The 23,969-nt window shown below is 45.6% G+C and overlaps 2 long non-coding RNA genes across 2 annotated transcripts; both read right to left on the bottom strand.

The window, feature by feature from the left end:
* Nucleotides 1-1,203: 1,203 nt before the first annotated feature.
* On the bottom strand, nt 1,204-14,204 carry LOC141423846 (uncharacterized). The gene is made up of 3 exons (XR_012448617.1): nt 14,084-14,204; nt 3,079-3,180; nt 1,204-2,576 (listed from the first exon to the last, which is right to left on the bottom strand). It is a non-coding gene; the product is annotated as an uncharacterized lncRNA (long non-coding RNA).
* A 1,185-nt stretch (nt 14,205-15,389) lies between these two features.
* Nucleotides 15,390-21,846, bottom strand: LOC141423845 (uncharacterized). The gene is made up of 3 exons (XR_012448616.1): nt 21,767-21,846; nt 19,449-19,550; nt 15,390-15,611 (listed from the first exon to the last, which is right to left on the bottom strand). It is a non-coding gene; the product is annotated as an uncharacterized lncRNA (long non-coding RNA).
* Nucleotides 21,847-23,969: the final 2,123 nt, after the last annotated feature.

Genomic DNA, 23,969 nt, shown 5'->3' with positions numbered 1-23,969 from the left:
AGTAGCTTCCAGAGCTGGAGGAGAGGAGCTGGCCTCAGGGGACGTCCACACAGGTGTGCTGGTTTCCCCAGGAGTGCTTGAGGTTGCAGCAACCTCAGTGGAAGTGATTGATGGGGTGCTCCTGACCAGAGCGCTGGATGACGGCGTGCTCTCCTCCGTTGTGGTAGGAACAGTGCTGGCTGTGACTTCCCAAGTTGTAGGTGTGCTAGCTTCAGTAGTGGTTCCGACAGCAGTGGTGGTATCAACAGGAGTGCTGTGGGGTGTGGTGACATCTGTGGAAGTGGTGAAGGAGGTGGTGCTCACTAGCACAGTGGAAGATGGAGTGATTTCTCCTGTTGTTGGATGAAAAGGGCGGGTAGGGCCTTCCACAGTTGAAGGAGAGGAGCTGGCCTCAGTGGAGGTCCGCACAGGCGTGGTAGTCTCAACAGGAGTGGCTGAGGGTGTGCTCACCTCAGTGGAAGGGCTTACTGTGGAGTCGCTGATGACAGCAGTGGATGACAGTGTGCTTCCTTCTGTGGTTGGAGGAAAACTAGTGCTGCTTACTTCCACAGCTGGAGAGGTGCCAGCCTCCGCAGTGGATCCCACGGGCATGCTGGTGTCAACAGCAGTGCTGGATGGTGTGCTGATGTCCGTGGCAGTGGCGAACCAGGTGGTACTGGCCACAGTCGTGGCTGGTGGAGTGCTTCCTTCTGTCGTTGGAGTAAAGGGACTGGAAGGGCCTTCCGCAGTTGAAGGAGAAGCGCTGGCTTCCTTGGATGTCGGAACAGGTGTGCTGGTTTCCACAGGGGTGGTGGTGGGTGTGCTCCCTTCAGCAGAGGTACTTCCTGGGCTGCTGCTCACTGGAGCAGTAGGTGACAGTGTGCTCCCTACTGTCGTTGCAGGAACAGCAGTGCTCCTTACTTCCACAGTTGTTGAAGGGCTGGCTTCAGTGGCAGTTCCCAGCGGTGTGCTGGTGTCACCAGGACGTGCAGAGGGTGTAGTGATGTCGGGAGAAGTGCTTACAGGGGTACTGCTCACTAGAGCGGTGGGTGGCTGCGTGCTCCCCACTGAAGTTGGAGGAACAGCAGTGCTCATCACTTGCACACTTGTAGATGTGCCAGCTTCAGTAGTGGTTCCCACAGGTGTGGTGGTGTCACCAGGACTTGTGGAGGGTGTAGACATCTGAGCAGAAGTGCTCACAGGGGTGCTGCCGAGTAGGGTGGTGCATGGCAGTGTGCTCACTTCTGTTGTTTGATGAAGAGTGGTGCTTGTTACTTCCACAGTTGTAGATGTGCTAGTTTCACTAGGAATTCTGACAGGTGTGATGGTGTCACAGGTTTTGTGGAGGGTGTAGTCGTCTCAGTAGAATTGGTTACTGGGGTGCTGCTGAGTAGTGTGATGGATGGCTTTGTGCTCCCTTCTGTTGCTGGAGGAACAGTGGTGCTTGTTACTTCCACAGTTGCAGATGCTCTACCTTCTCTAGTTATCCCACTGTTGTGATGCTATCACCAGGAGTACAGGTAGGTGTGCTTAAACCTGTGGAAGAGGTAAGTGTGGTTGTCCTTACTGGAGTAGTGGATGTTTGTGTGCTGTCCTCTGTTTCGTAAGCGTGGGGATGCTGTACACTTCCACAGTTGTAGAAGTGCTAGCTTCCTTAGCCCTTCCCAAGCATGTGGTGGTATACCACGAGTAGTGGAGTGTGTGCTGATTTCTGTGTAAGTGGTAAATGGGGTGGTACTGACCAAAGTCATGTGTGACCGAGTGCTTCCTTCTGTTTTTGGACTAACAGTGCTGTTAGTCCCTTCCACAGTTGTAGGACTGTTGCTGGCCTCAGTTGAGGGGCAGACAGATGTCCTGGTTTCAAGAAGAGTGGTTGATGGTGTGGTCACCACAGAAGAGGTGCTTCCTGGGGTGCTGCTGACTGGAGCAGTGGATGACTGTGTGCTCTCCTCTGTTGTTGTAGGAACACTAGGGCTGCTTACTTCCACAGTTGTAGATATGCTAGCTTCACTCATAGTTCCCAACAGGTATGGTGGTATCAACAGGAGAACTGGAGGGTGTGCTACCCTCTGTGGAAGTGCTAAATGAAGTTGACCTGGATAGAATAGTGGATTTTGGTGTTGCTTTCTTCTACTTTTGTAAGAGCAAGGGTGCTAGACACTTCCACATTTGTAGAAGTTCTAGCTTCCATAGCAGTTCCCAAGGGTATGGTGGTATCAGTAGGACTGCTGTAGGGTGTTCTGATCTCTTTGGAAGTTGTTAACCAAGTGCTACTAACCAGAGTCCTGGATGATGGAGTGCTTCCTTCTGTTTTTGGAGTAACCTTGGTCTGTTAACTGACCTCAGTTTTAAGAGAGGATGTTGGTTTACCATTTTCCTCAACAGATAGGATTGTTACAACAGGAGTGTTGAAATGTTGGCTGGCATCAGTACATGAGGACTCTTGTGTGCCGTTGCCTGATGTAGTGGATGATTGTGTGTTTCCTTCTGCTTGTGTAGTATCAGTTATTTGTTCATTAATACTTGCAATAGAATAAGTTGATTTGGTGTATATTTTATCATTTTGGGTATTATTGCTCTTGTGTCATTTGTAAAACCTGCAATAAATGTTCAGGGGGATTAGTTTAATTGAATTGGTTAAATCACTTTTTTTTAAAGAAATATTTTGTACTTATTTTTGAGTGTAGGCACTCTCCCCAAGGTAATAGTCTCAGTAAGGATTGCGGAATGTTCAGGCATTCCTTCAAGTTGCTCTGTGATGTAGTGTGAGAAATTATGTTTGTATTTGACTTGTTTCCTGACTTTTGGTTCAAAGAGATGAAGCCTTCTGGATTAATTTCCCAAATTGGACAGGAATAAGTCATCTCTGTTTTTGTACTTCCTACCTTCCCTCTGGGCTCTTATAAATTGAGCTCTACCCAATCCCCTTCTCACTCTTCCTGACTGTCACTTCCACCTTCCTTCCATGTGTCTTCCCTCATCCCTAATACACCAGTGGCATAGCCTGTTAAGTCTGGTGTCTTTGCCACTCTGCCAGGGTCACTCCTTGGTTTCTAGAATGAGCCCCTTCTCCTGGTCTGCAGAGTACCATTTCCTCACCTGTCTTGTTGATTCCCGAAAGCCTCCAGCACTGGGACTCCTCAGAGCCTTCGCAGGAGTTGTACCCTCCTCCATCCCACACATCTCTGCTCTCGATGAGATCTGAAAAAGAGAAAAAGCAGTTGGTTTCTTGAAGCCACAATCCTCCTTTCCATTCTGGGTTCTTCCTTCTTTCAAAACCTCTGAGTTCCATGTCCTGCTTTGGAAGGCCTCAATCACAAGACCAGTGGGATAACAGCCCAGTCAGGAATCAGGCATGAACTTTGTCCAACGCAGGAGTCAGACAAGAAGTGGAGGGTTAGGCTGAGCTTCTACAGATCTTGAGGTGGAGCAATGTCAAGTGGCACAGGTGTAGGAATGGGAGCCCCTGCCCAGGTAGAAATCAGAGGTGAAAATATTTACAAGTCGCTGGATCCTTCCCAATGGAATGTGAGCCTATGGATGGATGCAACTTCCGAGCCTGACTCAGAACACCTATTCTTCCTTCCTTCTGACAGGTAGAGGAAGATGGTGAGGAGGTTGGAGGGAAGATGAGACCTCAGGAAGGAGGAACCTAGGTCCCAGAGTCATCACAGAAGAGAAAGACATCTGACAATCAGGGGTGCTTGACTTGAATCTTTATATGAATGAGAAAAAAGTCTATGTTTGAAATACAATACATTTTGAGCTTATTTTTAAAGCAGAGTTTTTAAAAATCCTAGCCAATAAGTGAAGAGCCCCAAGAATAGAGTTGCTCTAGTCAATCTTATGAAATTCAAACTTACAATATTAATAATTTCATATTAAACAATCTCTTTACACTTGGGATTTAATATATTTCTAATGTTTAGGATATAATAGCCAGGTGCCAGTGGCTCAATCCTATAATCCTAGCTACTCAGAAGGCAGAGATCAGCAGGACTGTGGTGCAAATCCAGCCTGGGCAAATAGTTCTGAGACCCTGTCTTTAAAATACCCAACACAAAAAAGGGCTGGCAGCGGTTGAAGTGGTAGAATGCCTGCCTAGCAAGCCTGAGGCCTTAGTTCAGGTCCCAGTACAGGTGAGGGAGACAGAGAGAGAGAGAGAGAGAGAGAGAGAGACAGAGAGAGAGAGAGAGACAGAGAGAGAGAGAGACAGAGAGACAGAGAGAGTGAGAGAGAGAGATGATCTATTAGTAAAGCATGCCAACCTTGCCATAGAATTTTTTGGTGGAACTGTGTTGAAATTGGCTTCACACATGCAAAGCAAGGTTATATTTGAGCCACCTCCAGTCCATTCTGTGCCATAGCAATTTTTATCAGCATATATCAGTTTTACAAAACAAGTGGTTTCATTGTGATACTTCCATACATGCATATAATGTAATTTGGTCATATCCATTCCCTCTATCACTCTTTCTTATCTCCCATTCCTGCTCCCCTTTTTCCCTTCCCCTTACACCTCCCTAGTTGTTCCCCTTTTGCTTCATGACCTTGGTTTTGTTTGTCCCCTAGTTTCCATGTGTGGTGCTGGGATAGCTACACGAAGAAGACTGAAACTAGATCCCTGTGTACCAAAGTCCTGGACAAAAGTCAAGTAAAAATGGATTAAACATCTAAATATAAAACCTTAAAATTTGAAAGTACTGGAGGAAAACATAAGGGAGAATTTTCAACATGGATGGCATAGGTAATGAATTCCTGAATAGGATTCCTGAGTCCTAAACTTTCCTAAGCTTAGGAAATAAGAGCGAAAATTGACAAATGGGCAGAGCACTGTGGCTCAAGCATGTAATCCTAGCTACTCAGGAGGTAGAGATTGGGAGAATCATGGTTTGAGACCAGCATGGACAAAAAGTTCACTAGACCCCATCTCAACCCAATGACTGGGCATGGTGTCACATGCCTGTCAATCCTATGACAGGCAAAGGAGCACAAACAGGAGGATTGCGATTCAGACTGGCCTAGGCATAAAGCAAGACCCTACTCAAAAATAACTCTATCTCAAAAAAAGGGCCAATGGCATGGGTCAACTGATAGAGTGTCTGCATAGCAAGATAAGGCACCGAATTCAACTCCCAGTACTGACAAAAAAAAAGAATTGGAATAAACAGATGGGATTATAGCAAATTGAAAAGCTTCATAGCAAAAGAAAGAACAGAGTGAAGAGACAGCTTACAGCATATATGCATCCAATGGGATTAATATCTAAAATATATAAGGACTCAAAAATTAAACATCAAACCAAATAATCCAATTAATAAATGGAACTGGACACTTTTCTAAAGAAATGCAAATGGCCAATAAATACATGTAAAAATATTCAGTGTCTTTATCCAGCAGGAAAATGCAAATCAAAACTACTTACGATTCTACCTCACTACCAGGACTGAGAGGAGCAGTTGGGCTCTCAGCTCTGCTGTGCCCCCAGAAGGGACCAAGGTCTTCCTGTTCCCCAGTCACATTGGGGCCCATGTTACTGAACCTGTTAAATGGATGCTAGGAAAGAGGGAATGGAGAAGGACCTGAGCAGATCCTCAGTCTGACTTTGCAAACAAGGGATGGGAGAAGCTTGGGAATTGAGGCTGCCCAGCACCCCTTCCTAGGATGCCCCAGCTTTAGTAACCCCACTTTAATTATCTACCAGGGAAAATTTAATACCCTGCTAGAAAATACCCCCTACCTGATCCTGCTATTTATTGCTATAATTTATTGACCTCAAAAATAATGCACTAGGGACAGATATTGGCCCAGTTGTCTCCCCAAGTGGGGGACAAGGAAATCAGCAATTTAAAATGTTTAAGATGGTGTCTGATTCAGGCTTGTCATGTTACATTAAAATCTTGCTAAGGTTTGAAGTATTAAAACATTTAACAGAATTTAAGATTCATCATACTTGTGTATTCATTTGAGAGACTTGGGGAGTTCTGGTTTGTCCACTCTGAAACTCAGGTTGAAATCTGATTACCCTTGTAATGCTGTTGCCAGGTGGCAGGGCCTTTAAGAGCTGATTAGTCATTAAGAGGGATTGATACCTTCCTGGAGGGACTGAAGTAGTACTACCAGAGCAGGCTGTTTCAGAGCAGAGCTGACCCTCATGGTTCACCTCTTCTATAAGCACCCACTTTCCCTTCTGCTTTCTGCCATGCTAAGCAGGTGCCATTGCTGTGTAGCCCAGGCTAACCTCAAACTTGAGATCCTCCTGCCTCCTTCTTTCCAGTGCTAGGATTACAAGTGTGCACCACCATGCCCAGCTGAAACCTCCATTTCTGTTGTTACAGTAGTTTTTAAACACACATTTACTAGATTGTGGACTTTGATAATTACTTGGAAAGGTTTCATTTGTTAATCAGACAACTTAAGTCCTTAAATAGGAAATACAATATTACAATACAATATAATACGATTTTATAAATGAGTTGAAAATGTTTGAAGGAATTTAATTAGCCAAGTATGGAGAATGCATTACACCCTAAGCAAAGGTTGTCATAAAAGCAATTATTTTTGCTTCTGTTTCTGGCCAAGATGGGGTAACAGGATTGGATTTCTACCTGATCACTGTCCCCTCTCCTCAGTAACCATATAACCATACAAAAGATATGCAACAATGGTTTTTTGACACACAGGATATCAGACACCAAAGGACAGCGATTCCTGAGATGGCAAGCAATTGAAGACCAGCCTACAATCACCCCAGGTTATTGGCTTGAAAGAGTTTCCAGGAGGCAGTGAAGGGAGGTAAAAAACAGATGGAGCCAAGCAGACCTCCTGAGTTGAGGAGATGCTGGTGACAAGAATCTTGGGAGACCAAAGCTGCTTGATTTCAGAGGACAGAGTCACTGCATCAGAGTGAGGTACAGGGAAATCTGGAAACAAGAAATGGATTATCCTTGAGCATTACCCACAGGACTGATCAGTGCCTGTTTATGAGGGAAATACCAGAGGTCAATTAGATAACCACTGGAAAAGAGTAGAAGGAACTCTCACACCAGTGTGAACAGTGCTAATCCCATTAGCCAAACAGGAGAAACTCAAAGTTCACAAGCATTGGATAAAGTAGTTGGGACAGTTTTGCTTCAATAATGGGAAATACAGCTCCAGGATATATATATATTGCTGGACCCACCTAAGGACTTTAGATCAAGGGCAAATACAGCGAGGTGATTGGACTTTGATCACCTGATAAGGCGAGAGCACACAAGGGAGGTATGAGGATAGGTAAGAATCCCAAAAAACATGATAGTATTTCATGTCCTCAGTGCAAAAGAACTAATGCAGAAACTTTAAAATGATAGAGGCCACTAGGAGAAGGGGATCAGGAACTAGAGAAAAGGTCAGTTCCAGAAGAATCAACTTAGAATGTAACACATATGTACATGGAAGCAATGCTAGGAATCTCCCTGTATAGCTATCCTTATCTCAACTAGCAAAAATGCTTTGTCCTTCTCATTATTGTTTATACTTTCTCTTCAACAAAATTAGAGATAAGGGCAGACAGTTTGTGCCCGGAAGCCAGGGGGTTTGGGGGGAAGGGAGGAGTCGGGGGTGGGGGAAAGTAAAAGAATCAAACTGTTTCCTAGTAACTTAACTGCATACCAGAACAAGGATCAGCATGGTTGTTTTTTTGTTTTTTTGGGTTTTGGGGTTCTGTTGTTGTTGTTGTTGTTCTGGCAGGACTGGAGTTTAACTCAGGGCCTCTGACTTGTTAGGCAGGTGATCTAGAACTTGGGCCGTGTCCCCAACCTTTTTTGCTTTAATTATTTGGAGATACGGTCTTGCACTTTTGCAAGATAGATAGATCGATGGATAGATAGATATAGATATATAGTTATATTTCTATAGATATATAGTTATCTAGAGATAGATGTAGATAGATTTATCTATCTATCAATTATCTATGATAACTATAGTCACTGAAACGAAGGAGATAAACAGGGAACTAAAAATAAGTGAAAAAATAATGGCCCCAAATTTTCAAACTCAATGAAAAAATGTGAGTACACAGATTCAAGAAGTTTGACAAACCCCAAACACAAAAAAGAAAAACATGAAGAAAGGAGTCAAGGTGTTCAGATTAAATGAAAAGGGAATTTTGTCAGGCACTGGTTGTTCACACCTGTAATCTTAGCTAGTTAGGAGGCTGCGATCAGAAGGATCATATATCCAGGCTAGCTGTGGGGAAATAGTTTTTCCAACAGTATTTCCAAAATAACCAGAGAAAAAGGGACTGACATGTGACTCAAGCAGTGGATCACCTGCTTTGCAAGTGTGAGGCCCTGAGTTCAAACCCCAAACCCACCACACACACACATACACACACACACACACACACACACATACACACAAATTCAATCAGTGAGCCCCACGTGGTGGCACGCTAATCCTAGCACTCAGGAGAAGAACCTTGAACTTTCCAGTCTTTGGAACAGTGTGACAACATGTAACTATTATTTCAGCCACCCAGGTTATAAGACTTTATTAAAGTAACCCCAGGCAATTAACACATCATTAGACAACACCCCAAACTCACGGCCTTGGCCTCCAAGGCTTCCATCTTCCTTTTAGCAATGCCTCCCTCACTGACTACCCTTCTTCCACCCTGGAATGATGCAAACTAATCGAATTTTTATTATTTTCAATAGTGAAAAATTACACTAAAATGTAAATACTAATAAAGTTATATTATTATAAATTTGTTATGATTAATGATTGTTTCTAATTTACAATGATTTTAAAATCCAATAGCTCAGGAACAGATAAGATTGCTTTAGAAACACTATAAACATGACTCAAACAGCCTAGCATGTATTAAAAAGAGGAAGAAGTGGCAGCTGAAAGTCTTAATTTTTCTATCAGTTGAAACTTTTTACAGTTGTTTGCTTAGAGCTGGAGTCAAAAGTGTACTAATTATGATGAGTGTGAAAGGGAGATTGTCTGTGTGGGATCAGTGGGAAGGGAGAGGGGCAGAGGAGAGGTAACTGGGAGTGAAGACAGCCAAAGTACATTATCTATAATATAGTATGTACTATATATGATATATATATATATATGTATGTACAGGAAAGTAGCATAATGAAACCCACTAAACACTGTCTGAAGAAGGAGGATTAAAGGAATATAAGGGGATGAACTTACTCAAAGTACATTGCACACATCGACAGGATGATCATCATAAAACCCCTTTGTACTATTGATGTATGCTAACAAAAAAGAGTAAAATACACAAGTAAATATCTGAAAAAGCAACAAGGGCTGGGAGCACAGTTCAAGTAGTAGAACTTTGCTTAGCAAGCCCAAGTTCTTAAGTTCAAACACCAGCACTACAAACACAACAACCAAAAACCTGATGAAAAAAGTATAAGTTTGTGTGCAAAATGCTATTACATGTATGTGTACATATTATATACAATATGTTGAATCTATAGTTTACATTTTTGTAAGTGTAAAATATAGGATTGTTAAAAGTGGCTTAATTTTTTAAAAGTGTAAAAATTATGGTAGCTCTGAAAACTGTTTTAGAAATTTTAAAATATATACTATACTCTTGATGCAGCATTTTCCTAGGTCAAAATGTTGAAAAAATGGTTAAAGAAATGTTAAAAAAAAAAAAGAACCAGTAAACAAAAAAACACTATACTAATCCCCATTTTGAAATATAGACCAAAAAATGCTTAAAGAAACACCAACGTTTTCAAACACCTCCCACGGTGTTTGCACAAAGTAGGGGAATAAACTATGATTAGGAAGGTATGCTTTAATCAATGTTTTTAAAAACAAAATGGGTTTTTTTGAGGACTAGGGATTGAACCCAGGGCCTCATGTGTGCTGAACATGTGCTCTACCCCTGAGCCCTCCAGCTTTTGATTGCCTAGCTGCTGAGCATCCTTCTGGCAAAACCCTGTGTTTAGAAGGTCTCTCATTTGGTTTCATGCTCTTGTATTGGAGTTCTTAATAATCTTTGAATAAAAGGCCCTGCGGGTTCATATTTCATTGATCCCTGCAAATAACAGTCAATGCCGCCTAGAGCCAGGTGAGAGGCCCAAGTCCGTCATCATCTTGCTACTGGTAGTTTCCTGAAGTCTCTTGGTTGATGAGATGCTAGTGGCTGGGTTGGGGATGGGGAGGAAAAGATTTGGTGGTGGCTAAGTGTGCCTGATGGCTGCCAGAACCCATTGTCCTTATGGCCTAGGCCAGGCAACAGAGCTTCCTAGAACCACCCCATCCCATCCCTGCCTGTTCCTGGGTCTTTAGATAAACTGTAGCAATTAGAGGAGTCCAAAGGTTCACATTCAGCATCTTCCCCGACACTTCCCAGCAGACCCTGACCCCACTAATTGACCCATGAGTGGTGGGAAGAGGATGAAGTGCAAAGGAAGCTCTAGCTTTGTGGTAGTGGGGGATGGGGGACTGAGATGAGAGAAGGGGCCAGGCCTTGGACAGGGCTGGAGACTGAAACCATCAGTCACAATGAACAGTCAATGTCATAGTCTCCACTATGTTTTCTTGTTGGTTGTCATTTGACTGTTTTTATTAGTATCAAAATTGAGAGTGAAAGAAAATTCACAAGCAACTATGCAGCCACTATTTTGTGGGGTTTGTATCACCCTTAATTTTGATCAAGTACAGAGAAATAGATTATCCAAGTTAAATATGAAAGAGTTCATTTAGATCTCAGGTTGGGGCCCAGCAGACGAGGCAGCTGGCTTCTCACTGGAGGGCACGGAGGGGTTGGTTTGGGAAGAGAAGGAGAAGAGAAGGAGGCAAGAGCTTCTGGGTCCACCCACTACCTCCCTCCCTCTCACTTTTTTCTGACTAATAGCAACTCCTTTTTAGAGAAAGGCCATGGACTGAGGCTATCATTCAGTAGGAGAGCACTTACCTAGCATGAGGGAGGCCCTGGATTGGATCCCCAGAATCAAATAAATTAATGAAGTAAATAAATAAATTCCTTTCTCCTACCTGTGTGGTCTCCTCTCATTCCTTTCTGTTACAATTTCAGGACCTCAGAAAGTGACCGTATTTGGACATATGTTTTTCTTTTTGTTTTTGTTTTTTGAGACAGTCTCACTATGTAGGTCAGGCTGGCCTCAACTCTTGATCCTTAGCATCCTGGGTGCTGGGATTACAGATGTGTGCCACCACACCTGCTATCTACTACTTTGTTGTAAGCATATTTTATGATAAAATTCTGTGCCAAATTTGAATTTTGTTCCAAAATATAACTTACTGATTTATTCTTTTTTAGTGTTTTTAATTTTCATAAAACTAGCTTGAAACAATAGGCCCAGAAGAAGCCAAACTCAGCCTGAACCATGGTGGGGCAGGAGTAGGTGTTTAATGTGGATTGCTGGACCTGGTGTTGGGGAGGGGAGGGCCCTGGATCTCACTTGCCTATCTCAGTGCTTTCAACCATATTCTCACACCTTGGTCCAGAGTAGAGGCTGGTGCACGGGCACCTGATCCCATCCCAGGAGACCCCATTCTGCCAGATATTGACCAGATAGTGACATTGTTCTCCTGTGAAGCCACTGGGGCAAACACAGACATCTCCTATCCATTGCCCTCCATTAGACCAGGTCCCTGAAACAGACAGCTAGTCAACCACACATACTTGATCAGCATATTACAGTTTCAAATGTGTTTTCAAAGACATTGTCTACTTTGAACTGTCATGGGACCCTGGAGTACACAGGGTAGTTAGTGTCATCCCCACTTCACACAGGAGAAGAGACATGGACAGAGGCTAAGAGGCCTGTCCAAGGGTCCAAGTAGAAGAAGACTTGACCCAGTCTTGGAGTCCAGCATGCTTTACTTCAGCCCAGAAATATGAGGAGTGTTGGAATTACATTCTATACCACCAGCAACCACCCTGGCTGGACATATAGTCTTTGCAGGTGATCAAGTTAGACTAAGGTCATTCAGCATAGGCCTTATCCAATATGACTGGTGTTCTTATAAAGTGGAGAAATTTGAACACAGACACAAATATGTGTACAAGGGAGCATGTCACAGGAAGGAGAAGACAGAGATTGGGGTGATGTATCTACAAGCCAATGAGTACCAGAGATTGCCAGCAGCCAGCAGAGGTTTGGAAAGGGGCCTGGGACAGACCCTCCCCTACCACCTTCAGAGGAGTCATGCTGCTGTTGAGCCCTGGGACCTAAGCTTCTAGCCAGAACTGTGATATGATAAATTTCCATTGCTGTAAGATGCCCAGGTCATTCCAGACCATCCGACAGCCCCAAAGGTGGGATGGTGATAGGAACAAGGGGTGGGTATAATGCCTGGGACATGGAGATGAGGAAGGGCAGCGGGATACACATTGTGGACAGGTGACTGCACCCCAGGCCTTTGTCATATTCATAATAGGTGTAGAGAGCAGAAGGCACTTGCCAAAGCTGTACAGGGCAGGGCCAGCCCAGAGGGCACTGTTTCATTTATATGCTATATATCCAGAAATATGGGAAGGTGACAGGACATCTTCCAGGAAGGGCTGGGCTGAAGTCACTAAATTCTTTCTCCAGGCCTACACCCTTTTTTATCATCCCCGGTTCAATGGCTTTAAGGACAGGTGGGGCTCTGGGTCCCTGGAGAGGGGACATGTAAGGATCAGATGCTACTCAATGCTGGCTAGGGCCTTAGAGGCCAGCTAATGCCAGATTCACACAGGGTTAGAGGAAGGGTAGAGAACTCCAGAATCCTGCTAAGCAGGAGAGGAGAGTCTGAAAGCTCCCATTTTACAGAGGGGAAGACTCAGGTTAAAGATGAATGAGTCACAAAGTTGGAATTGGTCAAGAGGAAGCAAGGGAGATCAAAAGATCAAGAAAGAGAGAACCCAGAAAAAGAGAAAGGAGAATTAGAGGAAAAAGAACATAGAGTGGTAGAGGGATGAGAGGACACCAGGAAAGCTTTTCCATACTGAGGCCCTTTAGTGGCTCAAATGCCCCCATTTACAGGCCTCTGGTAGGCCAGATGCCGGTGGCTCACACCTGTCATCCTAGTAACTCAGGAGGCTTAGATCAGGAGGATCACAGTTTGAAGCCAGCCCAGGCAAATAGTTCAATAGACCCTATATCAAAAAAAAAAAATCCCATCCCCCCCCCTCGAAAAAGAAAGACTGGTGGAGTGGCTCTCGTGTGGGCCCTGAGTTCAAACCCCAGTACCACCACAACAACAAAAATATAGAGGACCCCTGGTCAAGGGTTATGTCAGCTGTACTCCTCTCCTTCCCTACCCTGTGTCCTTAGAGAAGAGCTAGCAAAAGCTGTGGCTTGGGTTCCAGAAGCCCCTAGTTTTCCTGGGAAAGTGAGCTCAAGGCAGAGCAAAGTGCAAGGCGGGCTTGCTGAGATGACAACTGTAAGGCTGGGGAAGAGAACTCCCCTTCTGTCTCTAAGCTCCACTCCCCACCTTTTTGTGGCACTGGGGTTTGGACTTAGAGTTTTGTACCTGCAAAGCAGTTCCAGTGCTTGAGCCACACCTCCAGCTCATTTTGCTCTGCGTATTTTGGAGATGGGGTCTCACAAAGACCTATTTGCTGCGGTCTGGCCTTTAACTCAATCCTTCTGATTTCAGCCTCCCAAGGAGCTAGGATTACAGGCATGAGCCTCTGATACCTGGCCAAGTCCTCTTTCTTTCCACTCAGGCCCTCCCAGAGTGATATTCTGGTAGGTAGGAATGCTGAAACCTGTGGGTTTAGTTTCTTCCTTGGATCCCCTCCTTCCATCTCTGGAGGTGGATGGAGGTCTGGCCAGTACCCACTGTCATTTCCCACTACCCTGAGCCTGTTCTCCATGGCCATGAATACCAAAACAAGTAGATATTATTAACTCTCACCATCTGGAGAGGTAACAGCTCAGAAAGGCCAACTGGGAGGAAGTCCAAAAGCCCTGCACTTGACCTAAAGTTCATGAGGAGAAAGGGAAGTCGGAGGGTGAGGGGGCATAAGGATGTCATCCATATGGAAGGCATTCCTCACCTGAGTACCAGGAGGCAGCCCTGCCTGGGGCTGGGCAGTTTCAGAAGGCAGCAGGCTTTTGGGGTCACTTACCCATGTTGGCAGCAGTGTGATTGAGCAGAAGCTGGGGTACGAGGGCCAGCAGACAGAACACCACTGTCCTCAGCCTTGGCATCAGAGAGCTGAATGTTCCACCTGCCCTTCACACCTCTTGGAAGCTGGCAAAATGATTATCATCCAGGGAATCTCAGACATAAAAAGGCCCCGGTGACCTTCGGCCCCTGAGATACTGAGATTCTGGGGACCAGTATGAATCTGAGCCAATCTGGGAGCTGCCCTCATGACTAGGGGTACAAGCCAAAGGGCAGTGGGAAGTGTTCCCTGCTTGGACCAGACAACACCTATGTATGAGGTAATCTGAATCATCAGATTTACCTTAATGGAGGTGCACTACAGGCCCTGAAGCAGGCAGAAAAGAGAGAAGAGCCCCCCCAGAGGGAGGTGGACAGTCGGGGCCCAGCCTGAGCTTTAGACAAAGACAACTTGTATTGGTCCCCAGTCTCTGGCAAGGAGACCCCTACTCAAGCCCATCCTCTGCCCAATGGGTACTTCAACAGGATATGGGGCACAAGTCATGGCAACACCTGGGCCGTGCCCAGCCTTGAGATGACTGGGAGCTCTTGTGTCTTTACGTTCAAAGATGAACATGCTTCCCCACAAACACACCTTGGCCATCTGGAGTGACCTTGCCAACTCCCAAGGTCAGCAGAGCCTAGTGCTCACTCCTTAGCCTAATGGGGTCTCCCACTCCTCACTCTTGGAGCCTGAGGTCTTCTATCCCCAGGACCTGACCCTGGGTTTGTCTAGTGCCCCAGAGACCTCAGATAGAGGTGGACCTGGCCCTGACCTGGCTGGAGCAGACCATGGGTTCATGTCAAGGCACAGTGACATGAACTCTGCAACTCCACACAAACAAAACACATCCTATCTTCTTACCTCCCCGCAAACCCAGGCCTGAAGCCAACTCCCTGGAGAGGGAGGAAAGAAACCCTCTGATGTCACTCTACACTTTAAGAATTGCTTTTATTGATAAGGAAATACCAGAGTAGGAGTCACCCAGGAGTAAACATGATGCCAGGGAACCTTAGACCTCTTAATGGAGGGTGAGGGTGAAGGTGAAGGAGGAGAAAAGCTGGCACACAGTCCCCACTGCCTCTACACAGACCACAACAAGGGACTACCAGCCAAGTCTGTCACTTCTGAGTGACACAGAGCCACTCAGCCTGGTATCAGTTTCCTCTTGGCCACCCAGGGGCACCTCTGGTGGGCTGTCTGTTATTCTCTTATCCAAATCTAGATGAGGGGTTGGAGATCCTGTTCCTCTCATGGAGGGCCTGTCATCACCTTTGGCCTCTGAATGTGGAGCTGGGGGTGAGAGAGACAGGTGAAGGCCAAGGGGCAGCCCAGGAATGGGGAGAAGCCTCAGGGGAGGTGGGGAGCCCCAGGGGAGAGCCAGCTCTTGCCTGAGTCACCTCTGTGCTGGGGTCAATATTCTCCAGGGCTGGCTGGAAGTGGCTGTGTCCTTTTTCAAGGCTGAACTTGTCCTCCTTCAGATTCCTGCCTGTGGGGAGAGATATGGAGTGAGAGGGAGCCCTGAGGAGGCTGGGAGACACTGGTGGAGGGAGGGAGAGGGAGAGGAGGAGGTCCAGAGAAAGGAAGAGAGGGCTTCTGCCATTCAGCTCCTTGAAGGGGCCTCGGTTGTGAAGTAAGCCTGGGAAGCTACCCCATTGTGAACCAGGGATGGGAAGGACACATAGCTGCAGCCCCCATACCCACCCCACACATCATATGATAAGGGGAAAAAGCCAGCCATGGAGAGCTCAGGCCACAGCCAAGGTCCTGGGGCAGTCATGGGTTCCAGGTCCCAATCTTGTGGAGTAGGAGGAAGCCACTTGAGTGACAGGTGTCCCCACCTATTGTTGTGACATAGGAACAGTAACCACAGCAGAGAGAGCTCAGCGCTGCCCAGAATCTTCTCTCCCTCTCTCTCTGGTTCTTGTGCATAACACTCACTTCCTGATCCTGCAAGCCCTGCCTCCCTCCCTCCTGACCTCCAGGAATAGTGACATCTGCCTGTTTCCACCATTCCTCTTCTGCCTCCTCAGTGTGTCTCCTGTTCTGCCTGTCATTTTAGGAGACTCCTGGAAGCCCTGTCCCCACTCCCCTCATGTCCCATTCCCACCTTCTTCCACCCTGAGCTGGTAACACCCAGTGCCACCATCAGTCAGGCCACAGACCTCTCCCTCTCAACACCCCACCAGGACCCCAACTCTGCTCTACCTTCTACTTCTCCCATAGACACCCATCTCAGGCCCCAGGTATAGCTCAGTTGCCCCAAGAATCCTCCCTCTCTACTACCTTCTCCAGCCTCTAGCAGCCAGAGCTCAGGTCCAGCTGCCTCATCTGACTGCCGCTTTTCCCCTTCTTCCCCTAAGCTTCCTATCCTGTCACCTGGTCCCCAGCTTTAGTGCTGCCCCCTCAAATCCACCTGAGTGAGACCTGGCCTCTCCCTCCTGAATGAGCCCTGCCTGGGATGCCCTTTCCCTGTCCCCTCAGGGACTGTTTGTGGCAGCAGGAAACCATTTCTGACTCAGTGCTCAGAGAACCAGACTCAACTCAGGCAACACCTCCTGGCTGGGCCAAGTCTATCCCTGTGCTCTGGTCATGTCTTGGGCTTGTCCCTACCATTACTCAGCACAGTGGGTGTCTCACACCCTTGCCAGGGTGCTCTCTTGGGACAGGAGCTGGCTCTTACCCACCCCAGTGCACAGGGCAGTCAAGAAGAACTGATGTGGGAAGGCTGGACTTGCTCAGGTCAGGGTCTGAGCAGAGGTGAGTCACACTGCTGTGAAAAGTGTTTTATGTGGACAGAGATCCACGTAGACAGCATAATGGCCGCATGAGCCAAAGGAAGCTAATGCACAAGGAGGCTCCATGGAGGGGGCGGCATCTCAACAAGATCTTGGACACAGAGTGGGATTTGACCTGCAGAGATGTGAGGTAGGAGCTTTCCAGATGATGGCACAGTGTGTGCAAAGGGAAAGAGGAGAGAGGGGCAAGCCCCAGGAGACTGAGAGAACCTGAGAAAGGACTGAGAGTCACTAAAGGACTTTGGGTGGACTGAGTCAGGGAGCTACTGAGATGCACAAAACCAGGATGCAGCAGTAGATGTAGGACTGGATGTCACTAAGCCACAGCAAGGCAGGCAGGACACCCTGTCAAACCACAGTGCAGAGGCCTGGGCACCTTTCCTGCCTCTCTGCACCCTCAAGTTCAGCCCCTCTCACCCTCCCCTCCTTTTCTTTGACAAGTACTTTTCCAAATGACGTTATTCTGGAAGCTGCCAGGGAAGCCATAGTTCTCCCACTCTTGTTAAAGATTGAACTTCTGCTTGCAGACAGAAGCACCATGAGCATCTGGGGCAGGAAGTACAGGAAGGAATCCAATGGACTCTCTCATAATACTGGGATGTAACTGAGGTGCCTGAGGGTGGAGGCCTTCCAGTAGGAAAAATCCCAAGCCACATGACCAGAAGCATAACAGAGCATCCCTAAAACGTTAAGACTGACAGCAATGACCTGGTCCTTATTCAGCAGAAGGCCAAATGGTCACATGACTTCTCCAAATTTAGCCCTGCTAATGCATGAGAAAGTTGGAAATAAAACCCAGGCCTCCCAGTTCTAAAAGCAAAACGTGGAGAATTTGGTTCTCTCCTGTGGAACTGAGTCCCTGTCTCCTGTGGCTGAGTGGGTGTGGTCCTGACTCCTGTATCCCTCTGGGTGGTGCTTGCTACTTCCACACTTGCAGATGTGCTAGCTGGAAGCGTAGTTCCCACAGGTGTGGTGGCATCACCCAAAGTGCTCGAAGGTGGGATAACTTGTGTGGTGCTGCTGAGCGACGTGGTGCTGGCTCCACTGGTGGATGATGGTGTGCTCTCTTCTGTTGTTGGAGGAACAGGGGTGCTGCTTACTTCCACAGTTTTAGACGTGCTAGCTTTGGTAGTGGTTTCCACAGGTGTGGTGGTATCAACAGGAGTACTGGAGGGGGTGCTCTTCATTCTGGAGGTGGTAAAGGAGGTAATGCTAACTAGAGTAGTTGATAATGGAGTGCTTCCTTCTTTTGTTGTAGTAACAGGGCTGGGAGCATGTTCCACAGTTGTAGGAGAGGATTTGCCTTCAGTGGAGGTCCAAACAGGTGTGCTGATTTCAACAGTAGCAGTTGAGGGTCTTGTCACCTCAGTAGAAGTGCTTGCTTTTGTGCTGCTGATTAGATCAGTGGATGACAGTGTGCCTGCATTTGTTATAGGAACGGTGGTGCCCATTACTTCCACAGCTGTAGATGTGGTAACTTCAGTAGAAGTTCCCACAGGTGTGGTGTTGTCAACAGAACTGCTGGAGGGTTTGCTAACCTCTGTGGAAGTGCTAAGTGAGGTGGAGCTGGCTGGATCAGTGGATGTTGGTGTGCTGTCTTCTGTTGTTGTAGGAACAGGGATGCTTGTTACTTCCACAGTTGTAGTGGGTGTGGAGGCAGATAATAATCTTCTGCACTGTGTGCGGATCTCCTTGGAAGTTTCAAACAAGTTGATTCTGACCAGAATCCTGGATGATGGAGTGCTTCCTTCTGTTCTTTCAGTAATAGGATTGTTTTTGCCTTCTGCACTTTTATCATCATTCCCACAGATAGGACCGTTTCAACTTGAGTGGTGTAAGGTTGGCTGTGAGCAGTATATATGGATTCTTATCTGCTTTGGCCTGCTGTTGTGAATCTTGGTGTCTTTCTTTGTTTTTGTGAAGTATCAGTTTTTTTGTTATACACAGTTGTAGTAGAATAAATTTATTTGGTGGATGTGGCCATGTTACTGGACCTTATTACTCTTGTATCTTTTGTAAACCCTGCAATAATTGTTCCAAGGGATTAGTTTAATTACATTGGTTAACATCCCTCTTTTTTGAAGAAACATGTTTGCACTTATTTTTCCTGTGTAGGCACTCTCCCCAATGTAATGGTCTCAGTAAGTATTGGGGAATATTCAGGCATTGCTTCAAGATGCTCTGTGATCTAGAGTCAGAAATTATGTTAGGATTTGACTTGTTGCCTGACAATTGGTTCAAAGAGATGAAGCCTTCTGGATTAATTTCCCAAATTGGACAGGAATAAGTCATCTCTGTTTTTGCACTCCCTGCATTCCCTTCTCGGCTCTTATAAATTGAGCTCTACCCAATCCCCTTCTCACTCTTCCTGATTGTCACTTCCACCTTCCTTCCATGTGTCTTCCCTCATCCCTAATACACCAGTGGCATAGCCTGTTAAGTCTGGTGTCTTTGCCACTCTGTCAGGGTCACTCCTTGTTTTCTAGAATGAGCCCCTTCTCCTGGTCTGCAGAGTACCATTTCCTCACCTGTCTCGTTGATTCCCGAAAGCCTCCAGCACTGGGACTCCTCAGAGCCTTCATGGGAGCTGCACCCTCCTCTATCCCACACATCTCTGCTCTCAATGAGATCTGAAAAAGAGAAAAAGCAGTTGGTTTCTTGAAGCCACAATCCTCCTTTCCATTCTGGGTTCTTCCTTCTTTCAAAACCTCTGAGTTCCATGTCCTGCTTTGGAAGGCCTCAATTACAAGACCAGTTGGATAATCACCCAGTCAGGAATCAGGCATGAACTTTGTCCAATGCAAGAATCAAACAAGAAGTGGAGGGTTAGGCTGAGCTTCTACAGATCTTGAGGTGGAGCAATGTCAAGTGGCACAGGTGTAGGAATGGGAGCCACTGCCCAGGTAGAAATCAGAGGAGAAAATATTTACAAGTCGCTCGGTCCTTCCCAATGGAATGTGAGCATGTGGATGGATGAAACTTCCAAGCCTGACCCAGAACACCTATTCTTCCTCCCTTCTGACAGGTAGAGGAAGATGGTGAGGAGGTTGGAGGGAAGATGAGACCTCAGGAGGAGGAACCTAGATCCCTGAGTCATCACAGAAGAGAAAGCCATCTGACAATCAGGGGTGCTTGACTTGAATCTTTATACGAATGAGAAAAAAGTCTATGATTGAACCACAATACATTTTGAGCTTATTTTTAAAGCAGAGTTTTTAAAAATCCTAGCCAATAAGTGAAGAGCTTCACTTCACCCCAAGAATAGAGTTGCTCTAGTCAATCTTATGTAATTCAAACTTATCATATTAATAATTTCATATTAAACAATCTCTTTACACTTAGGATTTAATATATTTCTAATGTTTAGGATATAATAGCCAGGTGCCAGTGGCTCAATCCTATAATCCTAGCTACTCAGAAGGCAGAGATCAGCAGGACTGTGGTGCAAATCCAGCCTGGGCAAATAGTTCTGAGACCCTGTCTCAAAAATACCCAACAGAAAAAAAGGGCTGGCAGCGGTTGAAGTGGTAGAGTGCCTGCCTAGCAAGCGTGAGGCCCTTAGTTTAAGTCCCAGTACAGATGAGGGAGACAGAGAGAGAGAGAGAGTGAGAGAGAGAGAGAGAGAGAGAGAGAGAGAGAGAGAGAGAGAGAGAGATGATCTATTAGTAAAGCATGCCAACCTTGCCATAGAATTTTTTGGTGGAACTGTGTTGAAATTGGCTTCACACATGCAAAGCAAGGTTATATTTGAGCCACCTCCAGTCCATTCTGTGCCATAGCAATTTTTATCAGCATATATCAGTTTTACAAAACAAGTGGTTTCATTGTGATACTTCCATACATGCATATAATGTAATTTGGTCATATCCATTCCCTCTATCAATCTTTCTTATCTCCCCTTCCTGCTCCCCTTTTTCCCTTCCCCTTACACCTCCCCAGTTGTTCCCCTTTTGCTTCATGACCTTGGTTTTGTTTGTCCCCTAGTTTCCATGTGTGGTGCTGGGATAGCTACACGAAAAAGACTGAAACTAGATCCCTGTGTACCAAAGTCCTGGACAAAAGTCAAGTAAAAATGGATTAAACATCTAAATATAAAACCTTAAAATTTGAAAGTACTGGAGGAAAACATAAGGGAGAATTTTCAACATGGATGGCATAGGTAATGAATTCCTGAATAGGATTCCTGAGTCCTAAACTTTCCTAAGCTTAGGTAATAAGAGGAAGAACTGACAAATGGGCAGAGCACTGTGGCTCAAGCATGTAATCCTAGCTACTCAGGAGGTAGAGATTGGGAGAATCATGGTTTGAGACCAGCATGGACAAAAAGTTCACTAGACCCCATCTCAACCCAATGACTGGGCATGGTGTCACATGCCTGTCAATCCTATGACAGGCAAAACAGCACAAACAGGAGGATTGCAATTCAGACTGGCCCAGGCTTAAAGCAAGACCCTATCTCAAAAATAACTCTATCTCAAAAAAAGGGGCCAATGGCATGGATCAACTGATAGAGTGTCTGCATAGCAAGATAAGGCGCTGAATTCAACTCCCACTACTGACAAAAAAAAAAAGAATTGGAATTGACAGATGGGATTATAGCAAATTGAAAAGCTTCATAGCAAAAGAAAGAACAGAGTGAAGAGACAGCTTACAGCAGATATGCATCCAATGGGATTAATATCTAAAATATATAAGGACTCAAAAATTAAACAACACCGAAGCAAATAATCCAATTAATAAATGGAACTGGACACTTTCTAAAGAAAAAGTGCAAATGTCTAAGAAATACATGAAAAAATGTTCAGCTTCTTTATCCAGCAGGAAAATGCAAATCAAAACTACTTACGATTCCACCTCACTACCAAGTCTGAGAGGAGCTGTTGGGCTCTCAGCTCTGCTGTGCCCCAGAAGGGACCAAGGTCCTCCTGTTCCCCAGTCACATTGGGGCCCGTGTTACTGAACCTGTGAAATGGATGCCAGGAATGAGGAAATGGAGGAGGACCTGAGCAGATCCTCATCTGACTTTGCAAACAAGGGATGGGTGGAGCTGTGGGAATTGAGGCTGCCCAGGACCCCCTTCCTAGGATGCCCCAGCTTTAGTCACCACATTTAATTTTCTACCAGGGAAAATGTAATACCCTGGTAGAAAATACCCCCTACCTGATCTTGCTATTTATTGCTATAATTTATTGACCTCAAAACTAATGCACTAGGGACAGGGATTGCCCCAGGGTCCCCCCTAGTGGGACACTGTAGGGCCAAAGTGCTGAGGAGAGCCTTTCTGAACCCCACTCATTACTTGCTTACCCTGCACCCCCATGGGGGGGTCTCTGGCCCTTTCTCAAATACCTCAAAGGGGAGCAGAAGGGATGGGCTAATGGCTGTTTTGTTCAATTGTAATTGGAAGAGGGATCATGTCTGACTTTATACCCTTCCCAGAGAGGGGAAGGGACACCAGGATCACATTCCTGTACTGGCCACCACCATTGTCACCCATCACATTGAGTTCACTTCTCTGGAGAGGTTAGACAAATACAGGTCAGAGTTGCAGGTATGCAGCCTCAGTGTCACAGAAAAACAACTGACCGTCAGTGGACTTCTCCATTCAGAAACGTGCAGTCTTAATGTACATTGATGAGAAACTATTATTTCATGGTCTTTTCATTAAAATCTTGTTTGAAAACTTAAAAAAGAAGATTCCACCTCACCCTAGTCAGAATGGCTATCCTGAAGAAAAAACAATAAGTGCTGGCAAGGATACAGATGAAAGAGGAAGGAACTCTCATCCACTGTGATGGGAATGTGAACTAATTCAGCCACATGGAAATCAGAGATTTAAAATGTTTAAGACATTGTCTGATTTAGGCTTGTCATGTTACATTAAAATCTTGCTAAGGTTGGAAGTATTAAAACATTTAACAGAATTTAAGATTCATCATACTTGTGTATTCATTTGAGAGACTTGGGGAGTTCTGGTTTGCCCACTCTGAAACTCAGGTTGAAATCTGATTCCCATTGCAATGGTGTTGCAGTGGCAGGGCCTTTAAGAGGTGATTATGTCATTAAGAGGGATTGATACCTTCCTGGAGGGACTGAAGTAGCTACCACCAGAGCAGGCTGTTTCAGAGCAGAGCTGACCCTCATGGTTCACCTCTTCTACAAGAACCCACTTTCCCTTCTGCTTCAGCCATGCTAAGCAGGTGTCATTGCTGTGCAACCCAGGCTAACCTCAAACTTGAGATCCTCCTGCCTCTTTCTTTCCAGTGCTAGGATTACAGGTGTGCACCACCATGCCCAGCTGAAACCTCCATTTCTGTTGTTACAGTAGTTTTTAAACACACATTTACTAGATTGTGGCTTTGATAATTACCTGGAAAGGTTTCATTTGTTAATCAGACAACTGAAGTCCTTAAATAGGAAATACAATATTACAATACAATATAATACGATTTTATAAATGAGTTGAAAATGTTTGAAGGAATTTAATTAGCCAAGTATGGAAAATGCATTACATCCTAAGCAAAGGCTCTCATAAAAGGAATTATTTTTGCTTCTGTTTCTGGCCAAGATGGGGGGTAACAGGATTGGATTTCTATCTGATCACTGTCCCCTCTCCTCAGTAACCATATAGCCATACAAAAGATATTCAACAATGGTTTTTTTCCACACACAGGATACCAAATCACCAAAGGACAGTGATTCCTGAGATTGCAAGCAATTGAAGACCACCCTACAATCACCCCAGGTTATTGGGTTGAAAGAGTTTCCAGGAAGCAGTGAAGGGAGGTAAAAAACAGATGGAGCCAAGCAGACCTTCTGAGTTGAGGAGATGCTGGTGACAAGAATCTTGGGAGACCAAAGCTGCTAGATTTCAGAGGACAGAGTCACTGGATCAGAGTGAGGTACAGAGAGATCCTGGAAATAAAAAGTGGATTATCCTTGAGCATTACCACAGGACTGATCAGTGCCTGTTTATAAGAGAAATGCCAGAGGTCAATTAGATAACCACAGGAAAAGATTAGACGGAACTCTCACACCAGTCCAAACAG

The sequence above is a fragment of the Castor canadensis genome, chromosome 6, assembly GCF_047511655.1.
Source record: "Castor canadensis chromosome 6, mCasCan1.hap1v2, whole genome shotgun sequence".
Classification (NCBI taxonomy): domain Eukaryota; kingdom Metazoa; phylum Chordata; class Mammalia; order Rodentia; family Castoridae; genus Castor; species Castor canadensis.
The sequence above is the reverse complement of the archived record's forward strand: the minus strand, read 5'-3'. Positions and strand labels throughout refer to the sequence as shown.